The sequence below is a fragment of the Castanea sativa genome, chromosome 5 (genome assembly GCF_040712315.1).
Source record: "Castanea sativa cultivar Marrone di Chiusa Pesio chromosome 5, ASM4071231v1".
In the NCBI taxonomy this organism is placed as follows: Eukaryota; Viridiplantae; Streptophyta; class Magnoliopsida; order Fagales; family Fagaceae; genus Castanea; species Castanea sativa.
The window spans coordinates 63383262-63395230 of record NC_134017.1 but is presented as its reverse complement, the minus strand read 5'-3'; the positions used below and the strand labels follow the sequence as shown (position 1 = coordinate 63395230).

Genomic DNA, 11969 nt, shown 5'->3' with positions numbered 1-11969 from the left:
CAGATCAAGGAAAGAAGTAGTCTGTAGACTTGAAGTTGTCACGTGGTCGTGGTAGTAAGTTTTCTAGACGAGGTAACGATAGGATGTTAATGGTCTAAGTTTTATTGTAAAAACTTTAATTCTTTCATAGTGGATCTGTTTCTACCTTGAGGATAGCTAGGTTAAATCCTCCCCAAATTTTTTACCGGTTTGGTTTTCCTGGGTTATCATATCGTTGTGTTTTTTATATTTTCCGCTGCTTTACATGACATGATTGTTTTGTTTTAACCTAGATTTGAATAATAAACTTAAGTATTCACTTTGTTAATTAATTAGGTTAAACAATTTAGTTTTAGGGATTTAAAACTTTACATAATATATAGCTTCATCTTATTCATTTGTTTTTGAAAGAAGTGTCGGTAGTGAAGCATGGAGAAATCAAATACTAATGTGCTTCCTTCATCTATTCAACACAACAATCTTGATCCAGCTACCCATACTTATTCTCAAAGCTCTGGTAAACATTTTCCTTCTGAGTTTCTTTTTGTCAGAAAAAAGTAACACCATCATATCCCTGGAGAAAATAAAAACAAGATCGTATCTGTTATAGTTCAAAATTATCACATCTTTATGCATGTCGCTTATTTTTAATCAATATGGGCTGCACAATTGTGTGAATTTGAACAGACAAGATAATTAAAGAGTTCATGAAAATTTATTAAGTACTCCTAGAGCTGACATACTACTCTAAACCAATTACTTCTAGAGTAATTAAGTTTTCCATATGACTCTTTGAGGTTATGTTGTGTTTTTGTATTAGCTGGCTTATTTTTATTAGAGTGGAATACCATTGTAGTCAAGGAGTACCAAATTATTACACAAAGATTAGATATATGTTCTTCTATAGTGAGCTTTCTCAAGCTTGAAAATGTCTATTATCTTATTAATGATCCATAATCCAGAAGTGGAGCATATATTTTAGAAATGCTTGCCTGCAAGTTCTATTGACTGAACAATAGAAAGAACATACTTCGACAACTGATGTTGAACAAACTCATATATGGGCCAAAAGCAAGTATGATTAGTTTAGATTTGAATTCATAGTAGATATATTTCAAATATGTTTAGACTAAAAGAAGTTTGGGATATGTGCATAATTCACTAACTCTGTCCTATAATCTTTCCAAAGATTTTGTCTATCTGTCTAGTAATTGTTATACTTTGAAACTGATTGCAAAGTTTACCTTTCCATATGAATATGCTATCCTTTTGTTTTGGTGGCTTTGCAGAGGAAGTAAATGATTCTCCAATTGAACAAGTTCGACTCACAGTCCCAATTACAGGTGATCCAACATTACCATGCTTGACATTTCGGACATGGTTTTTGGGGATCACATCTTGTGCTGCTCTGGCATTCTTGAATCATTTCTTTGGTTACTGCCAAAATGCATTATATATATCATCGGTTTCAGCCCAAATTGTAGTACTTCCAATAGGAAAAATTATGGCAGCATATCTACCAAACAAAGTTATTCACATTCTAGGAACAAAATGGTTCTTTTCGTTGAATCTAGGTCCCTTCAACTTGAAGGAGCATGTCTTAATAACCATATTTGCCAATTCAGGTTCAAACTCAGTTCATGCAGTTGGTATTATTACCATTGTCAAGGCGTTCTATCATCGAGGGATTCATCCTCTGGCAGCTATTTTGTTAAGTCACACAACCCAAGTGATTTCTGCGTTTGTATTTTACTGAGTGAAATTATATGATCAGAATCATTAGAATTACTTCATTTTCTATCTTAAGTTATTAATATTATGGATTATTCAGTTGCTAGGATATGGATGGGCAGGACTATTTCGAAAGTTTCTTGTTGATTCACCTTACATGTGGTGGCCTACCAACTTGGAACAAGTCTCTCTAGTTAGGTGCCCCTAGTCCCTCACTTTACTTCTTCTTATCTCTCTCTCTATAATATATATGCATAATGGAAATATAGTTCATTATCTCTCTCAAGTCATATTTTTGAACCTGTAGGGCATTGCATGACGTTGAGACTAGGCCTAAGGGAGGAGTAACAAGGCTGCAGTTCTTCATTGTGGTCTTTCTAACAAGCTTCTCATACTATATTGTTCCCAACTATCTGTTTCCATCCATAACTGCTCTGTCTTTTGTTTGTTGGATATGGAAGGACTCAGTCACAGCCCAACAAATTGGTTCTGGTCTTCGTGGGCTTGGTATTGGCTCTTTTGCCCTTGATTGGTCCACTGTAGCTGGTTTCCTAGGATCTCCTATAGCCACCCCTGGATTTGCTATCATTAACTTAATGGCTAGGTTTTTCATAGTTCTCTACATAGTAATTCCTATTGCTTACTGGACTAACTCATATGAAGCAAAGCGATTTCCTATTTACTTATCACACATGTTCAACTCTGATGGTGGACAATACAATGTTTCAGTAGTTTTGAATGATACAACCTTCCAATTCATTCAAGATGGATATGATGGGTATAGAAAAATTAATCTCAGCATCTTGTTTGTATATGCTTATGGTCTTAGCTTTGCAGTATTGGCTGCAGCAATCTCTCATGTTGCACTCTTCCATGGAAGGCATTTTGAAATTATCCATGAAAAGAACATTTGTGCAAATTATTTGCCAATTTAACTTACATTTTTCCAAGCAACTAACTATTATATATGTTAGTTGTTTTTGGACGTGCCATTCTTACTTGTGAAGGCTTTGGAGGACAATTGCAACTCCTTTACTGGGGAGTCTTGCTAGCAATTGTCATGGCTCTATTCTTCACTCTCCCAATTGGCGTAATTACTGCTACCACAAGCCAGGTATGGTATTTAGAGTATAATTTTCTATCGTCTCGTTCTTTGTGTTTGATCATTATTGTAAAATCTGCATGCAGGAACCAGGACTTAATGTCATCACTGAGATGATTATTGGTTACATGTATCCCATGAGACCTCTTGCAAATGTGGCTTCCAAGACCTATGGCTACATTAGCATGACACAAGGAATAATGTTTCTGTCAGACTTCAAGCTAGGCCATTTCTTGAAAATTCCTCCAAAATCCATGTTTATTGTTCAGGTGATTTCTTTCATTTACAAAATCTTGTTCTCAATTTACCATCCACTACTAACATTTTGCTAGAACCACTGGATATTAAATTAAAAAGTAAAAATACTAATATTTATTTATGTTTCCTGCTGAAGTTGGCGGGAACTTTAGTTGCATCCTCAGTCTACTTTGGCACCGCTTGGTGGCTTTTGACCTCAGTAGAACATATATGTGAACCTTCTAAACTTCCAGAAGTAAGCCCGTGGATATGTCCTGGAGATGACGTTTTCTACAATGCTTCCATCATATGGGGTGTAGTCAGCCGACTTCGCATGTTTGGCCGTCTAGTCTTGTACTCTAAGATGAACTATTTCTTTCTCATTGGTTTCCTAGCACCACTACTTGTGTGGGTACTCTCAAGCCTGTTTCCCCAAAAAAAGTGGATAACGCTCATTAACATGCCAATTATCATAGGTGGATTAGGAGGAATGCCACCAGCCAGGGCTGTGAACTACCTATGTTGGGGTGCTGTGGGCATTTTCTTCAACTTTTTTGTGTATAGGAGATATAAAGGCTGGTGGGCAAGGCACAATTACATTCTATCAGTTGGGCTAGATGCTGGAGTTGCTTTCATGGCCATCCTTTGCTATTTCACATTTCAAATTAGAGACATCAATGGAATAAGGTGGTGGGGATTGGATTTAGATGATCACTGCCCACTAGAAAGTTGCCCCACTGCCCCTGGCATAGAGGTTGAAGGGTCTCCTGTATTCCATTGACAGTATTATAATATGTAGATTTGTGTGGCTATATTTGCTTGGCTAGAAAGTTCTTGTATAGAAGCTTAGCCATCTAATAAAATATATTATGGAACCATAAATGGAGCTAAAGGTTAATTTTTTACTATCATGTGATCATCCTTACATATCGGACCACAAATCTTCATATAGGCTTAACAACGTTAAAGACTGTCAGCTTCAGGGTCAACCAGTAAAATTCAAATAATACCCAAAATATAAATATATATATATATATATATATACACATACCAAAGTACTTTTGCTTAGTCTGAAAAAGATAGAATCAAAAGGAAATGGAGAGAAAAAATGAATTTGTTAAAACAACATATTTTGTTTTTTGATTATCTTGAGAATCATTATGTTTCAAGAAATAAGGTTCATACCAGTTATTTGAACGTAAAAAGAAAATCAGCTTTTGTTAAACCTGACAAAACCATTATTAAATCTAGTCATCCACCCCTTGAAACTGTTTTGATTACTTGCAAAAATGATAAAGAAAGCATTGAGGTGAAAGCCTTCCCTTTCAAAATTGCTGATGATAAAACCCCTATTTCTGCCTTTATTGAACAAAACAATTTTGCTAATGAATCTTTGCATATTATTAGTCAACAGCTTGACCGTATTGAAGAAAAAATTGTTAAAAAACCGTTGTTCCAAAAACTGAGAAACCTTTGATTGATTTACGCAGTCAAAGAGAAAAGATTATTTTTAAAAATTCTCAGAGTAAGACTTTTGATATTATTAACTCTCAAGGTTCAATTGTTGAAAAGATTGAAAAAATGCTTTCTGATTTAAAAGTTAAAACCGAGCAAACTTCTATTTCTAGAAGTACTGCTTGTGCTATTTCAAGAAATGAGAAAGAGATTGTTTCTGATGAAGATACAACTTCTGACTCATTATCTTCTGATTCTTTAAAAAATGTTTTTGATGATGGTTTAAGTTTACCAGAAATTAAAAGATTTGTTGGAAAACCCAATCCTACGTCTTTTACAAAAAACTGGTATTCTAAACCTACTCCTCCTGATATGCAGTTTGAAGAAAGATCTTCTCAAACTCAATTTTCTGTTTCTGCGGATAAACTTTATGAATGGAATATTGATGGTTTGTCTGAACAAGAAATTATTAACAAAATGACTCACATGTCTATGGTTGGTATTGCATACATAAACAATCACGACAATCTTGATCACCTTGATATTGTTGATTTGCTTGCTTCTGGTTTTACTGGTTCTCTTCGAGGTTGGTGGGATTCACATCTCACAAAAGAATCCAGAGAATCTATTAAACATGCTGTTGAAAGTGATAATGACGGTATGCCCATTTTTTATTAAAATATTAACCGTGGTATTCCTGATGGTGTTAATACTTTGGTTTACACCATTCTCAAACATTTTGTTGGTACTCCATCTAATATTTCATCTCATATTTCTGATTCTTTAAACAATTTGAGATGTCCTACTATGTCTGATTACAGATGGTACCAAGATGTGTTTACTTCCAGAGTCATACTCAGAAAAGACTCTACAAAGCCTTATTGGAAAGAGAGGTTTATTGATGGTCTACCTCCTATCTTTGCTCATAAGATAAAAAATGAATTAATTGGTAAAAATGATTCTATTGATTTTGATAATTTAACCTATGGTGATATTTTCAGCACTATTAAAAAACTTGGAATTCATATGTGCAATGATGAAAAATGCTTAAAACAACAATTAACTGATAAAAAGAAAGCTAAATATGAGATGGGTAATTTCTGTGAACAATATGGTTTACCTCCTATTGCCCTTCTAGGAAAAAAGGAAAAAGTAAACATGATAAGGTTTACAAAAGTTATTCCCATAAAAAGCATAAAAGATACAGAACCCACTTTGTTAAACCCAATGATTTTTATGATAAAAAGAAATCTACTTTTAAAAAACATGATAAACAAAGATCAGGTAAAGGTAAGTGCTTTAACTGTGGCAAATTTGGCTATTTCAATAAAGACTGTAACCAAAAGCCTGGTAAATTGATAAATAAATTGAACATGTTAAACATTAATGACAATGATCAAAATGATTTAATTCAAATACTTGAAAAACTGTTTTGTCTGATTCTTTTGAAGAAGATTTCTCCTCCTCATCTGATTCTGATTACCACTCTTGTAGTGATGCTTTTAAAACTCCTGATTTTAAACTTGGTTGTAGAGATTCTTGTTGTAATGTTATTAAATCTGTTAAAATGTTAACCAAAAGTAAAGAAAATGATGATTTACTTTTAACAATGATCAGTAAAATTGAAGACCCTAATTTACAGAAAGATTATCTTGACAGGTTTATGAAATACTTAACCAAAGAAGAAAAGGTTAAAAGACCTAATTCTACGATAAGTTTTGAAGAAACTTTGAAAAGATTTAATAAGAACAAAACCAAAGAAATAACTGTTAATGATCTTCAACAAGAGATAAAAGCTGTTAAACAAGAAATAATTCAATTAAAAAATGATGTTAAAACTGTTAAACATGATAATAATCATCTCAAACAAGAATTGTTAATTCTGAAGATTGATAAAAATATGGACAAACACCAATCTGATAATGATGAGCAAGAAGATGGAGATGAATCCGATCAACAAGCTTCTCCTTCTGGTAATGTTTCTAATTGAGTCTTGATTAATTTGATTGATAACCAACTGTCTCTTATTAAATATATGCTGCCCAAATGGTACACCAAAATCAAAATTGTTGTTGCTCATGATTATGCATTTGATGTTGTTGCTATGATTGATTCTGGTGCTGATGTTAATTGTATTCAAGAAAGATTGATTCCCTCAAAATATTTTGAAAAATCTACTGAAAGATTAGTTTCTGCTAATGGTACTAAAATGAAAATCAAGTATGAATTGAACATGCACATGTTTGCCATGATAATGTTTGCTTTAAAATTCCCTCTGTACTGGTTGAGAACATGACTGATAAAGTGATACTTGGATTGCCTTTTATTAACTCTTTGTACCCTTTCCTTACTGAAAATGATGAGATTACTACTAATCCTTTTGGACAGAAAGTAAAGTTTAAATTTTGTTCTAAATTTGATAATCATGATGTTTTTAATCTAATTCATGCTAAAATTAAGCATCTCAACTTCCTTAAACAAGAAGTTATACAAGAAAAATGTTGACCAACTTTCTCATAAAATGTCACAATCAAAAATTGATAATTTCCAAAAAATATTGATAAGTAATGTTTGGAGTGATGTTTACTCTAGTGTTCCTTATAACTATCGGTATGAGAGGAAATGTATTGATGAAACCTCACCTTCTATTAAACCCCAAAATCATATTCTATTCTGGCTTATCACTCATATCATGTCTCTACATTATTGATGATGCCTAAGAGATCACCAGTAAGCTGCTAGTACTCCACCGATTTGAAGCAACACCTGCGAAGAAAAAAGTAGGTGATCGACAGAGAGCACCGGTGTGGTGCCGGCCAAAGACCCTCCGACGATCAAGTTAGAATCTTTAAACAACCCTAGAGTGCCAGAGTTGAGGTAATTGTGCGTACCTTTGGGTCATGGGGGTCTTGGGGTATATATAGTGGTGTGTGGCCGAAATATGCGCCTTGGTGAAGAAGTACTTTCCCTTTTAAAAAGAGTAATTCACGGATCTTTGCCTATTGTGTTGAGCCCTTTCCTTATAGGGATCTTCTTAACTAAGTCGAACGCGTAGCGCAAGAACTTTCCTTATATTCACATAGGCAGAGGTTAAGATAGGCTAAAAATGAAAGTTGGATTATACCTTCAGCCTTCACCTGCCAAGGTCGTCAGCCAACGTGTAACTCCTATACTGTCGTCAGCTTACGTACGCCAACGTGGTCCGTCAGCCAAGGACATAAGCCAAAGACCTTACAGCCAAGGTCGTCACCCCTGACTCGTCCACATGATCCGTCAGCTTAACATTGCTGCGTGAGGGGCATGGCTATGAATGCTAAAGAGGTGTCAATGACAGCAGTTGACGGATAGCGTATTGTCGTCAGTTTCTTGACGTGCATTTAGTATGTAACGAGTGAACTTCCGTCAGCTTCTTAATGTTCCGTCACCTTGTAATAACGTCACTATCAATTATCTTGATATTTCACCCACAAATACTTTTTGCTCCTCCCATTCTAAAGACTGCCGCCTTGCACAACTGAGTCATACTATTACTATACTATGGTTTTTGAAAAATGTTTTTTCAAGAAACTTTACTGATAATATTTACTCTCACTCTATCATCCATTTGTTCACTATAGCCAGCTGGCTTAATGCCCTCTTCCTTCCTTCGCAGGAAAAAGTAAATATTACTACCACTAGCAAGTGGGCTATTATGACTTCTTCGGCAGAGAAGAGGAACAAGGGGAAAGCACCTATACAGGACTTTCCTCAAGACGAAAGGCTCTTAGCGGGATTACCTTTTGTAATGCATGAAGGCGCATCTTCTAGAGTAAAATCCAGTAATGTAACATCCCTTCAGGAATTTTTCCCAGTAGAGGTGGCATATTCCAGTGGTGATATAATATTAACCCTACAAGAAGTATTGTCCAGAGAACTGCAATTCCATAATGGAATCTATAATGAATTACTGATTCCATTAAATTCATCCTTGACAATCTTCAAGCTGCCCACCTATCAAACCATCATAAGCTTTTCAAGAAACTTATGAGAACACTTGAAATTCATCTTGTTAACCTCACAACCCAAATTGTTGATCCAACCAATGAAAATGAGGCTTTTGCCGATTACCTTGTTGAGTACCTTGTTAATGCCAAAACTCATAAGAGTCATTCTATTAAACCAAATATTGCAACCCTCATTAGTCAACTCTTTGGCAAAGAGGAATCCATTCAATGGATAAAAAAACTATAATGGGTACTGATTATGCTAGATTGAGTCTTAAGAATCAATCCTTGCTAAAAAGTGCTGTTGCCAACTTGCCTCCAGAAGTACAATCTTGTATTTTTGAAATCAAGGCTATGACCAAAGATCTTGATCTTTGGCTTCAACATTTCAAAACCCTTGTTTCAATTGCTCCTACCATTGTTGAACCCGATGGCCCTAATAAAGGCTACTTGAAGAAGAAATGGGGAAAATACTTTGGGAGCAGCCTCAGAGTACATGAAAAAACCCATCCTTTCCCTGGCCTTTTGATTAATTATGAAGATGGTTCTGATAATGATCCCTTCTGGCTTTCTCAAATGTTCGAATTTGGTTTTATCAGGCTCATCAAATTAACGAGTCATGATCAGATTTACCAATTTCCTGATATTATTCAAAAAGCTGTCACACATGTTGAAAGCCCTTATACCTCCATCCGATACTGGAGTATTTTGCTCAAATGGGAAAAGAATAATTGGATGAATGTTCAACCTTCTATGCATCTTGTTCTCATTAATGGTTACACTCACCAGGGTCAATGGTATCAAGGAAATGCTCATGTTTCACATAAGCATCCCTATGCTCTTGCTGCATGCCGGAGAAGTTATTTCGATAATTGAATTCTCGATGTCACTGAAGAATTATGGAAAGATTACCATTTCTTTGGTTGTACAGATAGAATCTCTGTTTTCCTTAATAAACCTTATGCTTCTGCTATCCGACATTTACAATGGGCAGAACATGATGACCCAAGAATATTTCTCACAAGAGATCCTGTTTATGAACCATTGATGTATTGTGGTTACTGCAACCAATATTCAACTTATCATGAACATGAATGCAATGATGATCCTCCATGGGATCCCTGTTCCTCATGGGACCCCTATGCAGGATATCCATCTGATGCTGCTTCTACCTAACTAATCTAGGAGCCTGATGATCCCCATGTTTGTCTGGCCTACACAATGGCTAATGATGAATCTGTTTCAATATTCACCCAAGAGTAAAAGTATTTATTGCTGTTACCATGATCTCTTTGTTGACCACTTTTGGCACTACAGGCCAAGCCACTTTTGGCCTCAAAAGCCAACCTAATTTCTTCCGGATATTACGCTCCTGATGCCCCTCACGGGTCCTGATTTGAATAGTATAAAGTCACTATTCACCTTGTACTATTCACTGCTTTATTTACTTATATAAGGGGGGTTGTCCCTTATTGTTAAACTCAGGATTCTTTTCTAGGATTTCCTTTAAAACTCTCTCTAAGACTTCCCTTAGTTCAGAATATCTCACTATTTCCACAAAGCTTGTAGCTAGAACCAGGACTAGTCTTCAAGCCTTGTACTGATTATCCCCTGGTTTTAGTTACAAGCTTTGTGGAAATAGTGAGATATTCTGAGCTAAGGGAAGTCCTATAGAGAGTTCTAAAGGAAATCCTAGAAAAGAATTCTAAGTTTAACAATAAGGGACAACCCCCCTTATATAAGTAAATAAAGCAGTGAATAGTATAAGGTGAATAGTGACTTTTTACTATTCAAATCAAGACTCGTGAAGGGCATTAGGAGTGCGATATCCGTAAGAAATTAGGTTGGCTTTTGAGGCCAAAAGTGGCTTGGCCTGTAGTGCCAAAAGTGGTCAACAAAGAGATCATGGTAATAGCAATAAATACTTTTACTCTTGGGTGAATATTGAAACATCATTAGCCATTGTGTAGGCCAGATAAACATGGGGATCATTAGGCTCCTAGATCAGTTAGGTAGAAGCAGCATCAGATGGATATCCTGCGTAGGGGTCCCATGAGGAACAGGGATCCCATGGAGGATCATCATTGCATTCATGTTCATGAGAAGTTGAATATTGGTTGCAGTAACCACAATACATCAATGGTTCATAAACAGGATCTCTTGTGAGAAATATTCTTGGGTCATCATGTTCTGCCCATTGTAAATGTTGGATAGCAGAAACATAAGGTTTATTAAGGAAAACAGAGATTCTATCTGTACAATCAAAGAAATGGTAATCTTTCCATAATTCTTCAGTGACATCTAGAATTCGATTATCGAAATAACTTCTCTAGCATTCAACAAGAGCATAGGGATGCTTATGTGAAACATGAGCATTTCCTTCATACCATTGACCCTGGTGAGTGTAACCATTAATGAGAACAAGATGCATAGAAGGTTGAACATTCATCCAATTATTCTTTTCCCATTTGGGCAAAGTACTCCAGCATCGGATGAGGGTATAAGGGCTTTCAACATGTGCGACAGCTATTTGAATAATATCAGGAAATTGGTTAATCTGATCATGACTCGTTAATTTGATGAGACAGATAAAACCAAATTCGAACATTTGAGAAAGCCAGAAGGGATCATTATCAGAACCATCTTCATAATTAATCAAAAGGCCAGGGAAAGGATGCGGTTTTTCATGTACTCTGAGGCTGCTCCCAAAGTATTTTCCTCATTTCTTCTTCAAGTAGCCTTTATTGGGGCCATCGGGTTCAACAATGGTAGGAGCAATTGAAACAAGGGTTTTGAAATGTTAAAGCCAAAGATCAAGATCTTTGGTCATAGCCTTGCTTTCAAAAATACAAGATTGTACTTCTGGAGGCAAGTTGGCAACAACACTTTTTAGCAAGGATTGATTCTTAAGACTCAAACTAGCATAATCAGTATCCATTATAGTCTTTTTATCCATTGAATGGATTTCTTCTTTGCCAAAGAGTTGACTAATGAGGGTTGCAATATTTGGTTTAATAGAATGACTCTTATGAGTTTTGGCATTAACAAGGTGTTCAACAAGGTAATCGGCAAAAGCCTCATTTTCATTAGTTGGATCAACAATTTGGGTTGTGAGGTTAACAAGATGAATTTCAAGTGTTCTCATAACTTTCTTGAAAAGCTTATGATGGTTTGATAGGTGGGCAGCTTGAAGATTGTCAAGGATGAATTTAATGGAATCTGGTAATTCACTATAGATTCCATTATGGAATTGCAGTTTTCTGGACAATACTTCTTGTAGGGTTAATATTATATCACCACTGGAATATGTCACATCTGCTGGGACAAATTCCTGAAGGGATGTTGCATTATTGGATTTTACTCCAGAAGATGTGCCTTCATGCATTACAAAAGGTAATCCCGCTGGGAGCTTGTCGTCTTGAGGAAAGTCTTGTGTAGGTGCTTTCCCCTTGTTCCTCTTCTTTGCCGAAGAAGTCATAATT

General features: G+C 35.6%; 1 pseudogene; it reads left to right on the top strand.

Moving 5' to 3' along the window:
• Nucleotides 1-408: 408 nt before the first annotated feature.
• Nucleotides 409-3830, top strand: LOC142633453 (oligopeptide transporter 1-like; annotated as a pseudogene).
• Nucleotides 3831-11969: the final 8139 nt, after the last annotated feature.